The sequence below is a fragment of the Triturus cristatus genome, chromosome 1_2 (assembly GCF_964204655.1).
Source record: "Triturus cristatus chromosome 1_2, aTriCri1.1, whole genome shotgun sequence".
Classification (NCBI taxonomy): Eukaryota; Metazoa; Chordata; class Amphibia; order Caudata; family Salamandridae; genus Triturus; species Triturus cristatus.
The window spans coordinates 1,137,264,135-1,137,279,829 of record NC_140580.1 but is presented as its reverse complement, the minus strand read 5'-3'; the positions used below and the strand labels follow the sequence as shown (position 1 = coordinate 1,137,279,829).

Sequence of the window (15,695 nt, the reverse complement as noted above, 5' to 3'; positions counted from 1 at the left end):
GTTCAATTTTATTACTTAAATATTTTCAAGACGAATCATTTATACTTACCCAACAACAAGAAATATCTTTCAAAGCTTAAAAATCTCTGCATTTCTGTCTGAATATTTCTGAAGACTCCCGATTCCCATGCCCGCCCTTCCCCCACAACAGGATATAGATTATTCTGGTGGGAAACAGATGGTGCAAATCATATTGAAATACAACTTTGGCAATTTTTGGGCAAAGCCCATGGGATTCTTAAGATCCTTCTGGAAATTCCCAGTGCTTGCACATTTGAAGTTTTGTTAACATGGGGTAGGTACTTCAGAGTTTCAAGTGTGTGTTTGAAGCAAGTTTCTGGGCCCTCTCTCTTTGAACATGGGCTCATCATGAGAACACATAACAGGCAAATCAAAGCTGCTTGAACAATGGTTGTGTTTCAAATTTGTGAAAATTGACCTCCATGTTGACAAAAGGTGCAGCGGCACAGCAATCATTGTAGAAGCCACCACTGGTCCCACTACTGTGTTCATCTCCCAGGAGTGCACTCTGTTTCCCAATGGTTGAGTACCATGGCGATCACACTTAGCCCCTGTCACCCCCTTAGGAAGGTACAGAGTCCCTGCGATCCGAGGTAGATGCAATACAGACCAGGACCCCAGCAGTGCCTCTGTCCCTGAAATGCTGCAAAGCGGTGAACAAACAGACTGACCCATAGCCTGGCAGCCATCCTGCAGAAAGGGGAAACGCAAAGATGGCTGCTGAGTGAGGAGCTCCGGCCGGGAGCTTTTCCGACTGGGAACTGCCTCTGGCACTTGGCTCAGGTTTCTCTCTCCCCTTCTGCCGCCTACACCTACGGGGATCTTCTGACTGTACACCGGCGTCTTCGTTTCCCCCAGGAATGATCTGTGTGGCCTGCTGCTCACCCTCTGAGTTTCCAGAGGGAGTGTTTGCGGAGACTAGGCCGTCATGGCCGCTGGTTCGTCAGGGTTTCCTCGCTGCTGAGGGAATGTGAGCTAGCGGCTCTCCCCGCCGACCGCCACCTACCTTCAGGACTCGACTTTTTGCTTTGCATACTGCGGACCCCTCCTGGAACATCCGTGACGCCTTCCGGATCCGCCGACCGCCACCTACCTTCAGGACTCGACTTTTTGCTTCGTATACTGCGGACCCCTCTCGGAACATCCCGCAACGCCTTACCGATCTGCCATTGAAACACGCCAGTAGCGGTATTGATTTCTACTTTCAATCCTCCAGCGCTGACACGCTCTCGTTGAGCGCAGGATGGCAGAGTCCCAGGTGTGTCCGACTGCGGTGCTTGCAGGCTGACTGAGCTCCGGATTCCATCCTGAGCGGCTGCTCCCCTAAAGGATGGCCTCTCAACGACTCTCAGCCCAACTTCTATTCAAGGTACCCATCTATTTCTTACCTTTCATAGCCCAATATGATCTGTGGGACAATCAGTCCCTCAACGCTGCCTGACTCTAAAATGGCGACCGCGCTAGTAGCTGAGGGAGGCATGGAACGCGATGCTGCACGGTACCCCCACATTGCCAAGATGATCTAACGTGATGACTTAACTTGGCACTGGACTTACTGACTTTGTGACCCCATCTGGGCTATGGGCCCGCTTACTCTAACTTCTTGGGCCCCCACGAGGTACTTCTCTCCCACTGCCAATTTGGCAGATCTGATCCGCTTCCCAGCCCCCTGTTTCCACACCCCTCCCCCATTCCCTCTATTCCTCTATTGGGGACTTGTTCTTCGGTGTTTGACTATGCAACTGTATCTAACATAACTATGAAAAACTGCTTTTCTTGTTATCCCGAATCGCTGAGATCTGAGCAACATGGCTGATGTCTGGTGGAGCTGCTAGACAGCTATAGAGGAGATCGGTCCTGGCTCACCCCCTCGGCCGTCACCTACCCAGCGGGACATTGGGTACAGTTCTCCCCATCTCCCCGCTGAGTCTCCTTACTCCCCCTCCCTTCGACGAATTACCGTAACATTGTTTTTTTGCCTATGTTTTACTATGCTTGGGTAACTAATGTAATTTGTAACTTGTAATGCAACAATCCTTATGTAAAGCACTCTGATACCTACAGGTCTAGCCAGCGCTATATAAAAACTCTTATATATAAGGAGCGAGAAATTGCAGGTAGCAAGCCAGACACGAATGAGAAACTGTTCTAGGTCCAGACCCTGGGGGATGTTAAAACATTGGGTGATGAGTAAAGGCAACCTTCAAGAGGAGTCTTACTCTGAACAGGGTGGCAAACGGTTCGCGTCCAAGAGCCCTCTAAGAATGGTTTCTGGAGTCCAGGTTTAAAGTACGTTTCAATGGCGAGGTCTGAATGTCTCTGGGAACCTCATGAAGTAGGATGGCCGACCCTCGAGTGGAATGCTCTTGTTGGATCCACTCCTCACCATACCCGGTGGAAAGTGAAAAGTAGAAGAGCCTTACTTGCCCTGTAGGTGACAGCAGCTGACCACTGCTAAGATGGTTTAGGATCAGCAGCACACTACACCTACACCGCTGCACTGAGAGGTCACTGGTGCGTCCAGGAATCAACTGCCCGAGAGGTCTGCCTTCCCTGGGCACCCACCGGCCGCCGCAACTACTGCACAGGCGAGACATGGCCAGGACCTCCAGACGTATCCGCTGCAGATCTGTTTGGGACTTCACTCCGGGAGAAAAGGCAGTAGAAGCAGAGAACCATCAGCGGCAGGATCCTCCTGTGCACTCTGTCAGTAGGAATAGTCCACTGCATAGAAAGGCAGCCTTTCATACCCGAGCCCTATCCTCCTGTTTATAAAATTATTTTTAAATCAATAAACCAACTGACTCTCGAGTGTGACTCTAACTTCTTCTGTGCTAGAAGTTTTCTGTGTGGCCACAACACCGCTTGACATCAGATTGTAATACAGAGGCTGTAGCAAGACCCCCTTCTCGTCCCATGCCCAGCTTCAGGTCTAAAAGCTCACACACCCCTCCCCTCAACAGGGCCAGACCTTTTTTTTAACAATGCCAGTACTTTAAACAGAAATATAGATGTACAGGTACTAACTATTGAGAATACCTGTTTGCTCCTGAGAAGAGCCGGTACTCTGATATGAAATGTATTGCAGCAAAGCCGAGAAGTGCAGGTATTCTCTCTTTCAAACTAAATAAGTGCAGATACTCTCCTCTTCAAATTAAACAAGTGCACGCAGCTCCTTGGTGTTGGACCTGGTCTTTTTTGCAGGTTTATTCCCTGAATTTTTGCCTCCTATTTTCTGACCCTGGTTTTGGAATAGTAATTCTCATTGGTTCTCCATGATTAGCATATTTGATGTACCGGTAGGTCTCTAATAAAGTGCACTGTGTGTGCCAAGGGCCTGTAAATCAAATGCTACTAATGGGCCTGCAGCACTGGTTGTGCCATCCACATGAGTAGCGCCGTAAACGTGTCTCAGGCCTGCCATTGCAGTATCTGAGTGTAGTTTTGAACTGCTATGCCGACCTTGCAAGGCCCTAACATTCCCTTTTACTACAAATACGGTATCCCTAAGGTAGGCCCAATATACCCTCATGGGCTGTGCCCAGTGTATGGAAAAGGTAGGACATGTGCTGGTTTTGTAAATGTCCTGGTAGTGAAATATAGTCAATGTCGTTTTTCCCTATTGCAAGGACGAACTTTCCCATAGACTATCATTGGCCATGCCTTGTAACATTTTGCAAGTGTAACTTTCAATTGGGAACAGCTAGAGATTTGGAGTTTGGGTTTTCTGAGCTCTGGATTAAAAAAAAAATCTTTTAGTGAAGGTGGTTTTTAAATTGTGTTGAAAATGCCACTTTAGAAAGTGGGCATTTTCTTATTTAACCATCTTGTGCCTCTGCCTGCCTGTGGAATCAACATTTGATTTAGACTGACTGTTTGTGCACTCACTCTAGACACTCACACAAAGGGAGTTGAGATGTGCCCAGTGTAGCCTACTGGCCTAAGTATTGGACCTAAAACCCCAGACCTTTAGGACACTTCTGGATCAAGAGGAACCTCTGCTAAGGAGAAGAGCTCTGAGGGGGAGTACTGCCCCTCTGCTGGCGTTTGCTTTGCTGGGTGGGCCTGCAGTTGCTGTTTCGGCATTGGAGAAGAAAAGGACAGGACTTTGCCTTGTATCCTGCTTGTGAAGTTTCTCAAAGGGCATGTGTGTGCTTGCCTCCTGTTAAGAAGTCTCGGGGCCAGCAAAGACTTTCCCTGCAGCATCCCTGAATGCCACTGCAGGGAGTTCTGACCTGCCAAGTGGTGCCAAATCCAGTTCTGGGCCCTTGAAGGTTGTTCCTGCTACAAAGACCTGCTTGTAACCATCAAAATCGATACATCGCCCTTCCAGCACCTGTTTTTCCAGGGCAACACCACTGTGCAGGAGAAATTTCCATGCACCAGCGCAATGCGGCTGAAGAAATCGACTCAGCGCCTGCTCGCGGACCCAGAGACTCCCACAGCCCTTGTTAAGTGCACCGTGTCTCCGAGGTCTGGGACCACCGCACTGACTCAGACGCAGGCCCTGCTGTGCAGCTGACAAGATCCACGCATCGTGGGAACATGGCTAAAGAAACCGATGTAGTGCCTGTTTGCTGCTGCCGCATAGATCTCACGTCCGGATTTCCACACATCGCACCTGTGCGCCACGCTTCTCTGACGCATCACCTGCAGACCAGAACTGTCTTGGAATTTGACGCCTCGCTTCCCCCTACAGTCCGGATTTGACACAGCACTTATCCTGTGTGCAGGAGTACTGACACATAGCCTTCCCAAAGACTCAGGAACCAACACATCGCTGAGTTTTTACAATGATTCCCTCCTTTAGGTCTGTTTTGCCTTGTGGATTTTGACGCATATGAGGTACTTTGTGTAAAATCACCGCATCCATAGAGTTCTACGGACAGAATTGCTTGAAACCTTTTAAAAGTCCTATTTTGAGTTGTGTATGTTGGGTTTTGTTCTTGTTGGGTTTAGATAAAGGTAGTTTATTTGTCTAAACTGGTGTGGTGTCCATTTGTAGTGTTTTAATTGTGTTACTGTGTGTATAATGTTCAAATATTTTACACATGGCCTCTGAGATAAGCCTGCCTGCTCGTGCCAAGCTTCCAAGGGGGTGAGCAGGGGTAATCTGGGTGTGTAACTCCCTTATCCTGGCTGGAAGGAAGGATCCCTACTTGGACAGGGTATATACTACTGCAAACTACAGATCCCCATTTCTAATACTTGATGAGCTGATATGTTTGCTTGGCTACTCCTTTACACTGGCTACACCCAAATTATCACCACCCCAATGATAATCGGGTGCAAGAGTGTAGTTCAGTTTTCACAACTGTGGCTCTGTGGTGTTTGTCTAGAAGAGGGAGAGCTGAGTTCAGTTCAAAGCTGGGGTTCTGTTTGTTGGCCTCTACATTTAGATGCACCCACACCCAAAAATTTCTGTTCGGTTTTTTTAACTGTCTTTTTGACGAGTTCATCACCTTCATCCTCCTGGTCCAGAGTTCGATGGATGAATGCATGAAAACGCTCCACAAGGTTATCCTGAACTTCACGTGGCTTGTTGGATGACAGAAGTCCAGTTGATGCTTCCTTCTAGACCGGACTATCAGTGCTTAATTTGAGCAGGCGCTTTCCGGTGCTCAACACCAGCACTTAATTGTCAACATCAGCTCTTGTGACAGTGTGCCACTTGATGGCGCGGTTTGTAATTTAGAGATGAACACAACAACAGTTGTTTATTAGTTCAATATACTTAAAATTAATCAATAACTGCTGCCCAGTTCATTCTTATAGCTTTGGGGGCCTGGTATAGTCAGAACTGTGATACTTGTAAGAGTGTGATGGTTACTAGTTGTGTTGTTACGGTCATTGGCAGGGGCGACAGGTGGAGCAAGCTACAGCGGCCTTCTGACGAGGGTCCAGGCACTTATTTGTTTACAAATTAGGAACTGGACCCCATCCTTTTGTGCCTGTCTCTTTACATAACTACGAGGCTGCAGATTATTCATAACACAGCGGGCCACCTCATTCGAGGCCTTTATCACTGCATCCCCAGCTCCTCTGATTTGCTAACTCTCCTTCATAAAAATGAAACTTTTCAGTTTAAGTTTTTAAGGGAAAATATTTGCGCATGCATTCACAAATGGGAAGGGGTCCCCTGGGGACCCCTTCCTGCTTGCAAGTGCTTTACCCCCCTTCTGAGAAGGGTGGCAAACTGTGAGTGTTTGGCAACCGCAATTACGGTTGCAAAACACTCTTACATAGCTTAAGGAGTCGCTATTAGAAAGGGACGCCCTTGAAACGCCCAAAACCCATTTGCGCACGCAAAAAACGTTGTACATCGGGCCCTCGGTTTCTCACAACGGTTCTGGTGCTGCACTGACCATGTACTTGCAAAATTCTGCAGCCACTGTGTTTCCCCTCTGAACATTTGTCAAGAAGAGATTAGGCTGTTCCTTATAGGTCGGAAATTAAAGAGTCACGAGAGATAAGGATCCCATGATTCCAATATTATGGAAAAATATTGGGAATACAAAATTTCGGATAATAATGCCCTCACACACCTTTGCAGGTGTCATGCTTCATCATCTGGGCTGCTCCTTGTCGGGTCGGCGGTGCAATACCCGACGGGCTCCCTAAAGTTAGGGGCTCTTTGGCGAAGATCTTTTTATCCAAATGCCGTATGGTGAAGTGCGGGTGTGGGGCCAGTATTGTGTAGATGGAGTGAGTTAAAATAGAGTTGGGAGTGCCGAAGTAAACTAAATTTTTATTCTGGGGGTCTCCTACTCCAATTAAAAATTAAGAGCAAGGCACTAGTCTGAGTGTAATGTCTCATCTAGTGTTTATCCTTGTTCTATCGGGTGTGGGTCAACATGTTTCTCGCTAATGGATGAATATCCGGGCGATTCTTCAGGACCAGTGGAATAGATGACTCTCTACACATAAATTCCGTGGTAATTTTTCTACTCACAGTGAAAGTGCTTCTAGGCTAATGTGTCTGGATCTACCTGTTAAGGGAGAAAGAATTGTATGAAATCTTATCATTGTGAAAACAGAACATAATCAACCTAGGTACAATCTCAGAGTGACTCTAATTCCTCATCATTAGCACACGTGTAGTGTTTGTTGTCGCGCTAAAATAAACATTTAAAAGTGAACCAGTGGTAAAACTCCACAGTGAGCTAATGTGACTCTAAGCCCCTGTGGAAAAACCATGATGCAGCAGCAGAAATAATAAAGGGTACTCACCCTATTCAGTAAAATCCCAGGCATCATCAGTAGCCGGTGGTATATGCATAACGCAAGACTCCTATATTGTTGAGGCTAAACAAACAGATAGTTTATTGTAGAAGTAGCTGTCTTAAACAGGTTAACGAAAGACCTCAAAGAGCGGCAATAGTTGGTTTCACCTTAATCTCTATAGGAGGTGGAAGGAGAAACAATGACTCACTCCCTTAACACTGATGTTAACAATGGCTTATGTCCTGGGAAATGTTAAGGGGTTTGTGAAATAAATTGTCTCGCTTGTGATATCAAGTAGATGTTTGGAGTCTAAGCTATCTAGTAAAAGAATAGTGTGGGGAAGGGAAAAGCGAGGGAAGGAAAACTCGTGTGTAGTTAACCTCGGGTGCTCGTGCCGATCAAACTCAATAATCGGAGTTGTTCAGAGATAGTGAAAACATACTCTATACATAGTTAGAGGGATCGATCACATGTAATCAAGAAAACGCCGGTATCGGCAAGAACTACAAGTGGTCAGTAGTTCGGGAGTCGAAAAGGTGAAGCTCGCAGTCTTACTCACAGAAGCGAGGGGGGGAAAAAAGGAAATATAGTGTGTATTTACACTCTGGTGCTCATGCGGATCAAACTAGACAATCGGAGATATACAGAGACAGTGAATGCATACTCTATTCTAAATTGGAAGGGTTGATTAAATATAATCAAGAAAAGGCTGGTTTCGGCGAGAATTACAAGTAGTCAGTAGTTTGGGAGTCAGAGAAGCAGAACTCGCAGTATTTACTCACAGATGATTCTCGTTATGCTGGCTGCTCGACCTTCCCTGTCCACCGGGTCCGGGAGGTGTTTGAGTCAGTCCCTCCTTGGTTTTTCACTGTTCGAGAAACCACGTGACCCGGGCTGTGGTGTTATAATGCAGGGTTTGTAGTTGATCTCATGCAAAGTTGATTGCGGCGGCCATCTTGTAATGGTAATAAGTAAATGAAATGCAAGGGGTAATATATGTTGGCAAATACTCAAATGAAATAATTGAAGTATTGGAGGTGCGCAAAGCCAATAAAGAGCGGTTTGTGGCGATAAAGATTCGCCGGTAATTCAGAATGACATATTTTATAATGACATATTTTATAATGACATATTTTATAACGGGGTGAAACAGAGAATTGTATGGCGATAATGTTCGTGGTGCTCATGAATGAAAACAACTCTGTTTATTGATAAGAACATAAAATATGGAAACCTTAATGGGAATATATCATGTGAGATAAAACCACAGTATTATTGTGATGGTGGACTCTCAGCACTCAGCTATGAGTAAGGACCATAAGGCTAAGTCAGATAAGGGGATAGGGGCGCTTGGAACAACTGGACATTTTGGTTTTAATGGAGCTCCAAGGGATATCGTCATTCAACCCACTGACGTGTGAGGATAACCGGTGTATCCATCTTCGTTGCTTAGTAAATAGCTTGGATTTTGACGAGTTCTGTGAAGCTTCCAGGACCACCCATTTAAGGGAGTCCGGAGAGTGGGCTTTTTCCAAGAAGTGGATGCACATTTTGGTGTTGTTTTTACGGCAGCGAAAATTGCTGCGATGTTCTGAGATCCGTACCTTAATTGGACGAGTGGTCATACCCACATAGTAAAGAAAAAAGGGGCAAGTCAGTAGATAAATACAATTCGCTGTGTTACAGTTTGTGTGTGTTCTCATTTCCCAAGTGAACGTCTCGTTCAACGTGATCGTCTTATGTATTGAGGTAAAGGCTCAGGCCGTACAAGTGCCACAGGGGTAATGGCCGACAACAGTTGGTAGTTGCCAAAGCGTCCCCTGTCTGTTGGTGACCATTTGTTTTGGTCTGGTGTTGATCAATATGTCTTTCAGGTTTCTTGAGCATTTGAACGCAAACCGTGGTTGTTCTAGGTGTAAAGCCCCCGTGTTCAGTATGCTCCAGTGTTTCTTTAACACCTTAGTGAGTTTGTTCGAAATGGGTGTGAAGGTTGTGACACAAGTGAGTGTCTCTTGTTCAGTCATGCCTTTGTCCCTGGGTTCTAAAAGAGCCTCTCTGTTGTTGTTACACGCTCGCTTCCGTGCAAGTGAAATACTCCTTTGCGGGTAGTCTCTTAATGTCAAGTTTCTGGTCAGTATCTCAGATTCAGCCTTATATTCATTAACTGTGCTACAGTTCCTTCTTATTCTTAAAAATTGGCCAAAGGGCAGGTTTTCTTTAAGAGCATTAGGTTGGTAGCTATTGAAGTGAAGTAGACTGTTCCGATCAGTACTTTTTCTGTACATGGTAGTGGCTAAAAGTCCCCCCTCAATTTTGATTGTGAGGTCTAGGAATGCAATATCAGTGGGTGAGGAAGTGATGGTAAAATTCAGAAAAGGATTAAGATCATTAATCCAAACAAAGAAGTCTCTGTAAGTTTCTGAATTGCCTTTCCAAAAAATCAAGATGTCATCAATGAAGCGTTTTCATACCAAAATATTCTTATTGTATGGGTTGGAATCATGGTGAATGTGTTGTCTCTTAAAGGCTGCCATATAGAGGCAGGCCAGACTCGGAGCAAAGATACTCCCCATGGAAGTACATTGTGTCTGGTGGTAGAGTTGGCCCTTAAATTCAAAGAAAGTTTCAGTTAAGGCCAATGTGGCACACTCCAAGATGAAGGAGGGAGGTGTCAAAGATTCCCAAGTAGCCGCGTACAAAACCTCCTCAATGACCTCAAGGGTGGCCCTCTGTGGGATGTTCGTGTAGAGCGCCTCTACATCGAGGGTCACGAGGAAGTCTATCTCATGTGCCAGTTCCAGTAAACGTAGGACATCTGTGGTGTCCTGTAGATATGAGGGTACCAGTTTTACCAGGGGTTGAAGAAAGTGATCACAAAACTATGATAGTGGTTCTAAAACCGAGTCGATTCCAGAAACAATGGGTCTCCCTGGCACTGGGGTTGTCCCCTTATGAATCTTTGGAAGGATGTAAAAATAGGGGGTCTTAGGGTCCTTTTTGATAAGGAACATAGCCTCCTTCTTGCTCAGCCAACCTTGATTTTCGGCTGAGTCTACCATGCCTGTGATGATACTAGTGAGGTGTTTGGTAGGGTTACTGGCAATAGGGGTATAGTAATTCCTGTTACTTAATTGCCTGAGGCACTCGGTGTCATAGTCATTGGTGGCCATTATCACTGTCGCTCCACCCTTATCTGCTTGTTTAATTGTAATGGTTGGGTCATTGGCTAAGGATTCTATTGCCTGCAGCTCTCTCTTCGGCATGTTGTTAAAGGGTTTCGAGATAGCCAAAGCTTTCACCTCTTTGAGGACAGCTTGCTCATAAGTAATCACTTCATTGGGTATCATCCCATTGCTAGGGGTGAAGGTGGAAGGGTTATGTAGCCCTGAGTCATCATCCTGTTGGTACTCTTTACCATCAAAAAATGCTTTTAGGCGTAGTTTGCGAAAAAAATCGATGTAATTTGCATGTTTGTTTAAAAAGGTCAACTCGTGGTGTGGGGACAAAGCCTAGGCCTTTCTCTAGTGCTTCTTCTTCCATGTTGTTGAGTACTCTAGGAGACAGATTGACCACTAGGGTCTTTTTTTGTTGTTCGTGTGGCTCCGGGTCTCGTATACCCTCTGCTGTGGATCCTCCCATTGGACCCGTTTTTCTTGCTGACTCCTTCTTTTTCGCCCTCGCCCTCTGCCCCAACCTCTGCCTAAAAAAGGCTGGCTCATGCCTGGGGGTGCGAATTGAGGTGGGCCTTGCGGAAAAAGGGGGTATTGCCAAAATGCAGGTCCCTGGTATTGTAGTGGTGGGGGAAAGGTGTTGTAACCTTGCCTCCCGCCTCTCCTAAACTGGTTAGGTTGCCAATTGTCTCCGCTAGAATCACTGTTGCTCGAAGAACCTCTCCTGGTCAAGTTGGAGCTAGTGTCTGAGAGGTAACTTGTACCAGACGGTATAAAGTCCGCCTTCAGGTATGGGTATACCTTTTCCTTATCAAAACGCTTAATGTCTTTTTGAAGCTTTGTAACTTTCTGCTTCATTAGATATTCTTGATGTTCTGCAATCTCATTATTCAGTTCTGATAGTTTGGTTTGAAAGCTAGGGCCAGGTGCACTGCTCTTTAAACTACTTTCAGCTGTTTGGATTCGGGTCAATAGATCGTCGGCAAGTCTCTTGGCTGTATTGATAATTAAAATCAAAAGGTCCCTGGTACATTTCCAAGAGATCTGTGATCATTCGATCTTAAATTGGCCGTCCTCCCAGAAAATCCTGGGAAAGTTTTTAACTACAAGGCCGTTAGGTGAAATGTTGGCCCTGAGATATTCAGTCATTAAAGCACCATGGAGGGTGATTTTCACCCATTCCCTCTTCATGGCAGATAAGGACTGCCAGTCTTCTAATTGGCTTCCTGTTGCATCATCATTGACAGCCGTTAAAAGAGAGGGTGTCCTTAAAATCTCTGCTGCCTGTTCATCTCCATAACTTAGACCCTGGCCCTCCATGGCTAGGAGGGTAGGGTAAGGTCTGGAAGGAGATTGAATATAAAAAGAATCACTCAAATGTAGTGAGATTCGAAAGAAGGAAAAAGGGGGATTGAAAAAGATTCACCCACCAAAAATTAAAGTCCCACGGGTTGTAACCGTGCAGAGAACTGAAAACAATAGAGAGGGGGACAAGAGGGGCTTTTGCTGCTCAATCAAGAGCAGGAGGTCCAGCACAAAAGAATGCCCGCACAAACATTTGTCAAGAAGAGATTAGGCTGTTCCTTATAGGTCGGAAATTAAAGAGTCACAAGAGACACGGATCCCATGATTCCAATATTATGGAAAAATATTGGGAATCCAAAATTTTGGATAATAATGCCCTCACACACCTTTGCAGGTGTCATGCTTCATCATCTGGGCTGCTCCTCGTCGGGTCGGCGGTGCAATACCCGACGGGCTCCCTAAAATTAGGGGCTCTTTGGCGAAGATCTTTTTATCCAAATGCCGTATGGTGAAGTGCGGGTGTGGGGCCAGTATTGTGTAGATGGAGTGAGTTAAAATAGAGTTTGGAGTGCCTAAGTAAACAACATTTTTATTCTGGGGGTCTCCTACCCTAATTAAAAATAAAGAGCAAGGCACTAGTCTAGTATTATATTTCTTCATAGTTAATATTCATGGAAGTACTCAAGGATGGTTAAAAAGTGCAAAAAATGCGAAAGGATTTTGGCTCTTTCACATATTCACATAGCTGAAGCCAGGCACGGCTGCTGCCGGGAAGCAGCAGTGGGGCAGGGAAGGGAGACGAGGGGGAGGGGGAGGGGAGAGGACGGGGTTTGAAAACAACAACAAAATTTAAAAACACCTGCCGGCCGCCCTGCTGGCCAGCCACCGCCGCCTCTCCTGCGTCCTCTTCCTGCCTTCTTGTCTGCAAAGGAAGCAGGAAGCACCCGGCTCCCAGCCTCCCGATAGCCAATCACAATGATGCAATGCAGCATTGTGATTGGTCTGAGTACCTTGTTTTGGCGCTAAGCCAGGGAATGGGGGCCTCGGCATGTTCCCCATGCAGACTGTAATGCAGCCGGCATGGAACATTCATGCGCATAGTGCTCAGCACACCTCCCCCGGCTGTGAGAGCACAGCATATCTGACCCGCCCCGGCCGCCGCAGAGACACCGCAGCAGGTAAAATAAAATGATAATAACGTATAGTTATTATCATTTTATTTTTTCTTTGTTTCCACTGCAAGAAGCAGTGGGCGACGCTCCTCCGCCTTAGCGGAGGAGCCGCCACTGCCTGAAGCTGCATGCTCATGCCTGGTCAGGATACAGTGGCACAGCTGGACCTTTTGCTGTCCATGGAGGACCCTGCGGTTGGGGGTAGCGGCGGGGAGACAGATGTCGTTGAGGGTAAAAGTGCTGCTGCGGCCCCCAAAACTCATCCCCCCCCGCTACGCCACTAGTAAAGAAACTGAAAACAGCCTCTGCTAATGTCCAGAGACCAGCTTGGGATGCCGAAGACTTAGGTCACACCCTGGTAGACCCCCGCTCACCCTCAAGCAGCAAAGGTTTACCACCTGCGAGGCGGAGTGGGCATACATGTAGCAGAGTGGTAGCAAACAAATGGAGAAATACAAATGTCCGGAAAGGTAAACAAGCATTGGCATAGCCAATAGGTCTCGCTTTTTGGACCTTATAAGTATTTAGTTATGCAGCACAATATTCTTGGTGCAACAACAGCTGTTGCATGGCTAAACACTTTTAAGATCCCAAAAGCGAGACTTATTGGCTATGCCAGTGCTTGTTGTCTTTATTGTATAGCCTATAGCATAATATTAATTGTGAATGTACCATTAAGCAACTATACAGGCAGTCTAGGACAATAAATAGATGTTATTTACTGGTTGCTTTTAGACTCCACAGCAACACCCACTAAAAGGACGTACATATATTAGCCGCAACCTGTTCGCATATTTTTGCGTGCTAGAATTTTTTAATTATAAGACACTACGGGGTTCTGCCGCTTTCTTGACACTGACCGCTTACAATCGAAGAACTTGGTGTCTGCATAGACATACCCGAAGCATACGCCATTTTGTCTCCTGGAGAGCCAGGATTGGGTGACCTGGCAAATTGGTCTCATTACCGAACCACTGACAGATATATTGGTTACTGACACGGGGCATGTATAATGTATTAAAGCCGAGCAAAGGGCTGGGGGAGGTGCAGGTGCAGGTCATAAAACAGGGTGACAGGCAGATCTTTCACACAAAGACCACCTGGTGGGAGTAGGTCACGCCTGTTACGGGCAACTGAAGCGAGATAAGGACGTCAGCAGCATGGGGGCACCGTCCATCCATGAACTTCTTCATTACAGCCAGAATGGGTCCTGCACAGCCCTGCGAAGGTCTGCTACAGGTGGTGACTGTGAACTGGCTAACCTTTGAAACTTCCCAGAGGCAACAAATTATAAAAAGAAACTTAGAACAACAAGGTTGTCACGGATGACTCATTTTTTTATGAAGGTTTGTTGCAGTAAAGGAATCCTGTAAATACGAGTTTTTTGGGGGGGGTAAAAATGAAAAAAAGATTTTGCATTAGCTGTAACCAAATGGTAACAAATGTGGTTGGTGGTCCATGAAGTTATTTCACTGATATTCAGAATTTTTATTACGTTTTCTGATGGTGAAGCAGAAACTCCGTGGGAGGAGAGATTTCTGAGGACAGAAAAAAATCGTCGCTTGATAAACATGAAAGTCCACCAGATAGTAAAATATATTTTACACATTTGTATCTACTTTTCTTTCCTGCTGTACCTGACATTATAAATGCGCCAGGTAATGTTTTTGAGATGCACAGTGAAAAATTAAACTGCTTTGTTTTAGTCTCAGTGGAGAATATTGATAGTTGGGATACAAGCAAATATTACCCTCCTCTCTACGTTGTACCAGCCACTGAAATATATTCACGACCTATACGTAGCTGCAAATGAAATGTCCTACTAAAGTTGTTGTACTGTCACCCTGACTAGCGTGGTGTGAGGTGCGAAAACCATCAAAGAAGCAAAATCATGATGTGAGCGTATGCAATTAATTAATTCCTTTCCTACCGTATTTAAATTATGCAGACAGGGATTTACCTACCGTGTCCGAGAAAATGTTAGCAAAGCAGCCTGGGGCGGGGTGGCGGGCAACAGCAATTAACTAGGTCTTTAAAGAAAAAAGGACCATCACCATTGGTAACAAGCATTGACGGCCGCCTAAGTGAAAGTAATCGCACGCTGGGAGCCAGGCGCTTAATGAGCATTACTAGGAAAGCCTCTGCTCGTAAGCTCGTGCCCACGCACATGCACGCAAGCTCTAGGCCACAGTGGTAGCATTTTCTGGAGCCCTTACTAAAAGTCTCGCCAGAGCACAGCGCATGCGCTGGCTCAGGCGAGACCTAAAAAGGCGAGAGTGAGCTCTACTTTGGATTAGATTTCTTCCCTGAATGACTCAACCCTAATTGGCAATAACTAGAGACTATAGTATCAGGAGAGAAGAGAGCTCTGTGTGGGGAGGATGCCAAATGTCCTTGGTAACCCTAGTTCCTTCCCGGAAGGGCAGCCTTCTCTGCCCGGGGACAGGGCAAGAAGCCGCCTATGCAGCAACTCACACAGGGATGTGTGAGAGGGAACAGAAAAGTATGAGCAAAGCACACTGATAGCTTGAGCAGCATTCTGCAAAACTGAGATCGTACATCAGAGGCTGGGGTCACGCAGGCCTCCTGCGATACAAAATAACATAACATTGGCTGCACGCCTCCCCCACCCCCTCACATACTGCACGGAACCTGCACGGACAGTGATGGAGCCGAACCCCTGCAACAGGGTGTGGGTGGCCAGTTCACCCCAAAAGAATTTAAAAAACAGGAAAGTGGTGAAATTGACAACACGTTTTTCATGATATGGTATAGATCCTTAACCTTTAATCAAGCCCACTGG

At 46.1% G+C, this 15,695-nt stretch overlaps 1 long non-coding RNA gene and 1 pseudogene across 2 annotated transcripts in view; one reads left to right on the top strand and one right to left on the bottom strand.

The window, feature by feature from the left end:
* The window catches only part of LOC146868833 (uncharacterized), a 43,230-nt gene extending 35,115 nt beyond the window's left edge, over positions 1 to 8,115 (bottom strand). The window contains exons 1-2 of the long non-coding RNA XR_014965112.1: positions 8,028 to 8,115; positions 7,252 to 7,326 (exon numbers count right to left, since the gene is read on the bottom strand). This is a non-coding gene — a long non-coding RNA (uncharacterized LOC146868833). The remainder of the gene's footprint in view (positions 1 to 7,251; positions 7,327 to 8,027) is intronic.
* Positions 1 to 15,695, top strand: part of LOC146868831 (histo-blood group ABO system transferase-like) — a 791,676-nt pseudogene that overhangs the window by 187,195 nt on the left and 588,786 nt on the right. The window lies entirely within an intron of this gene.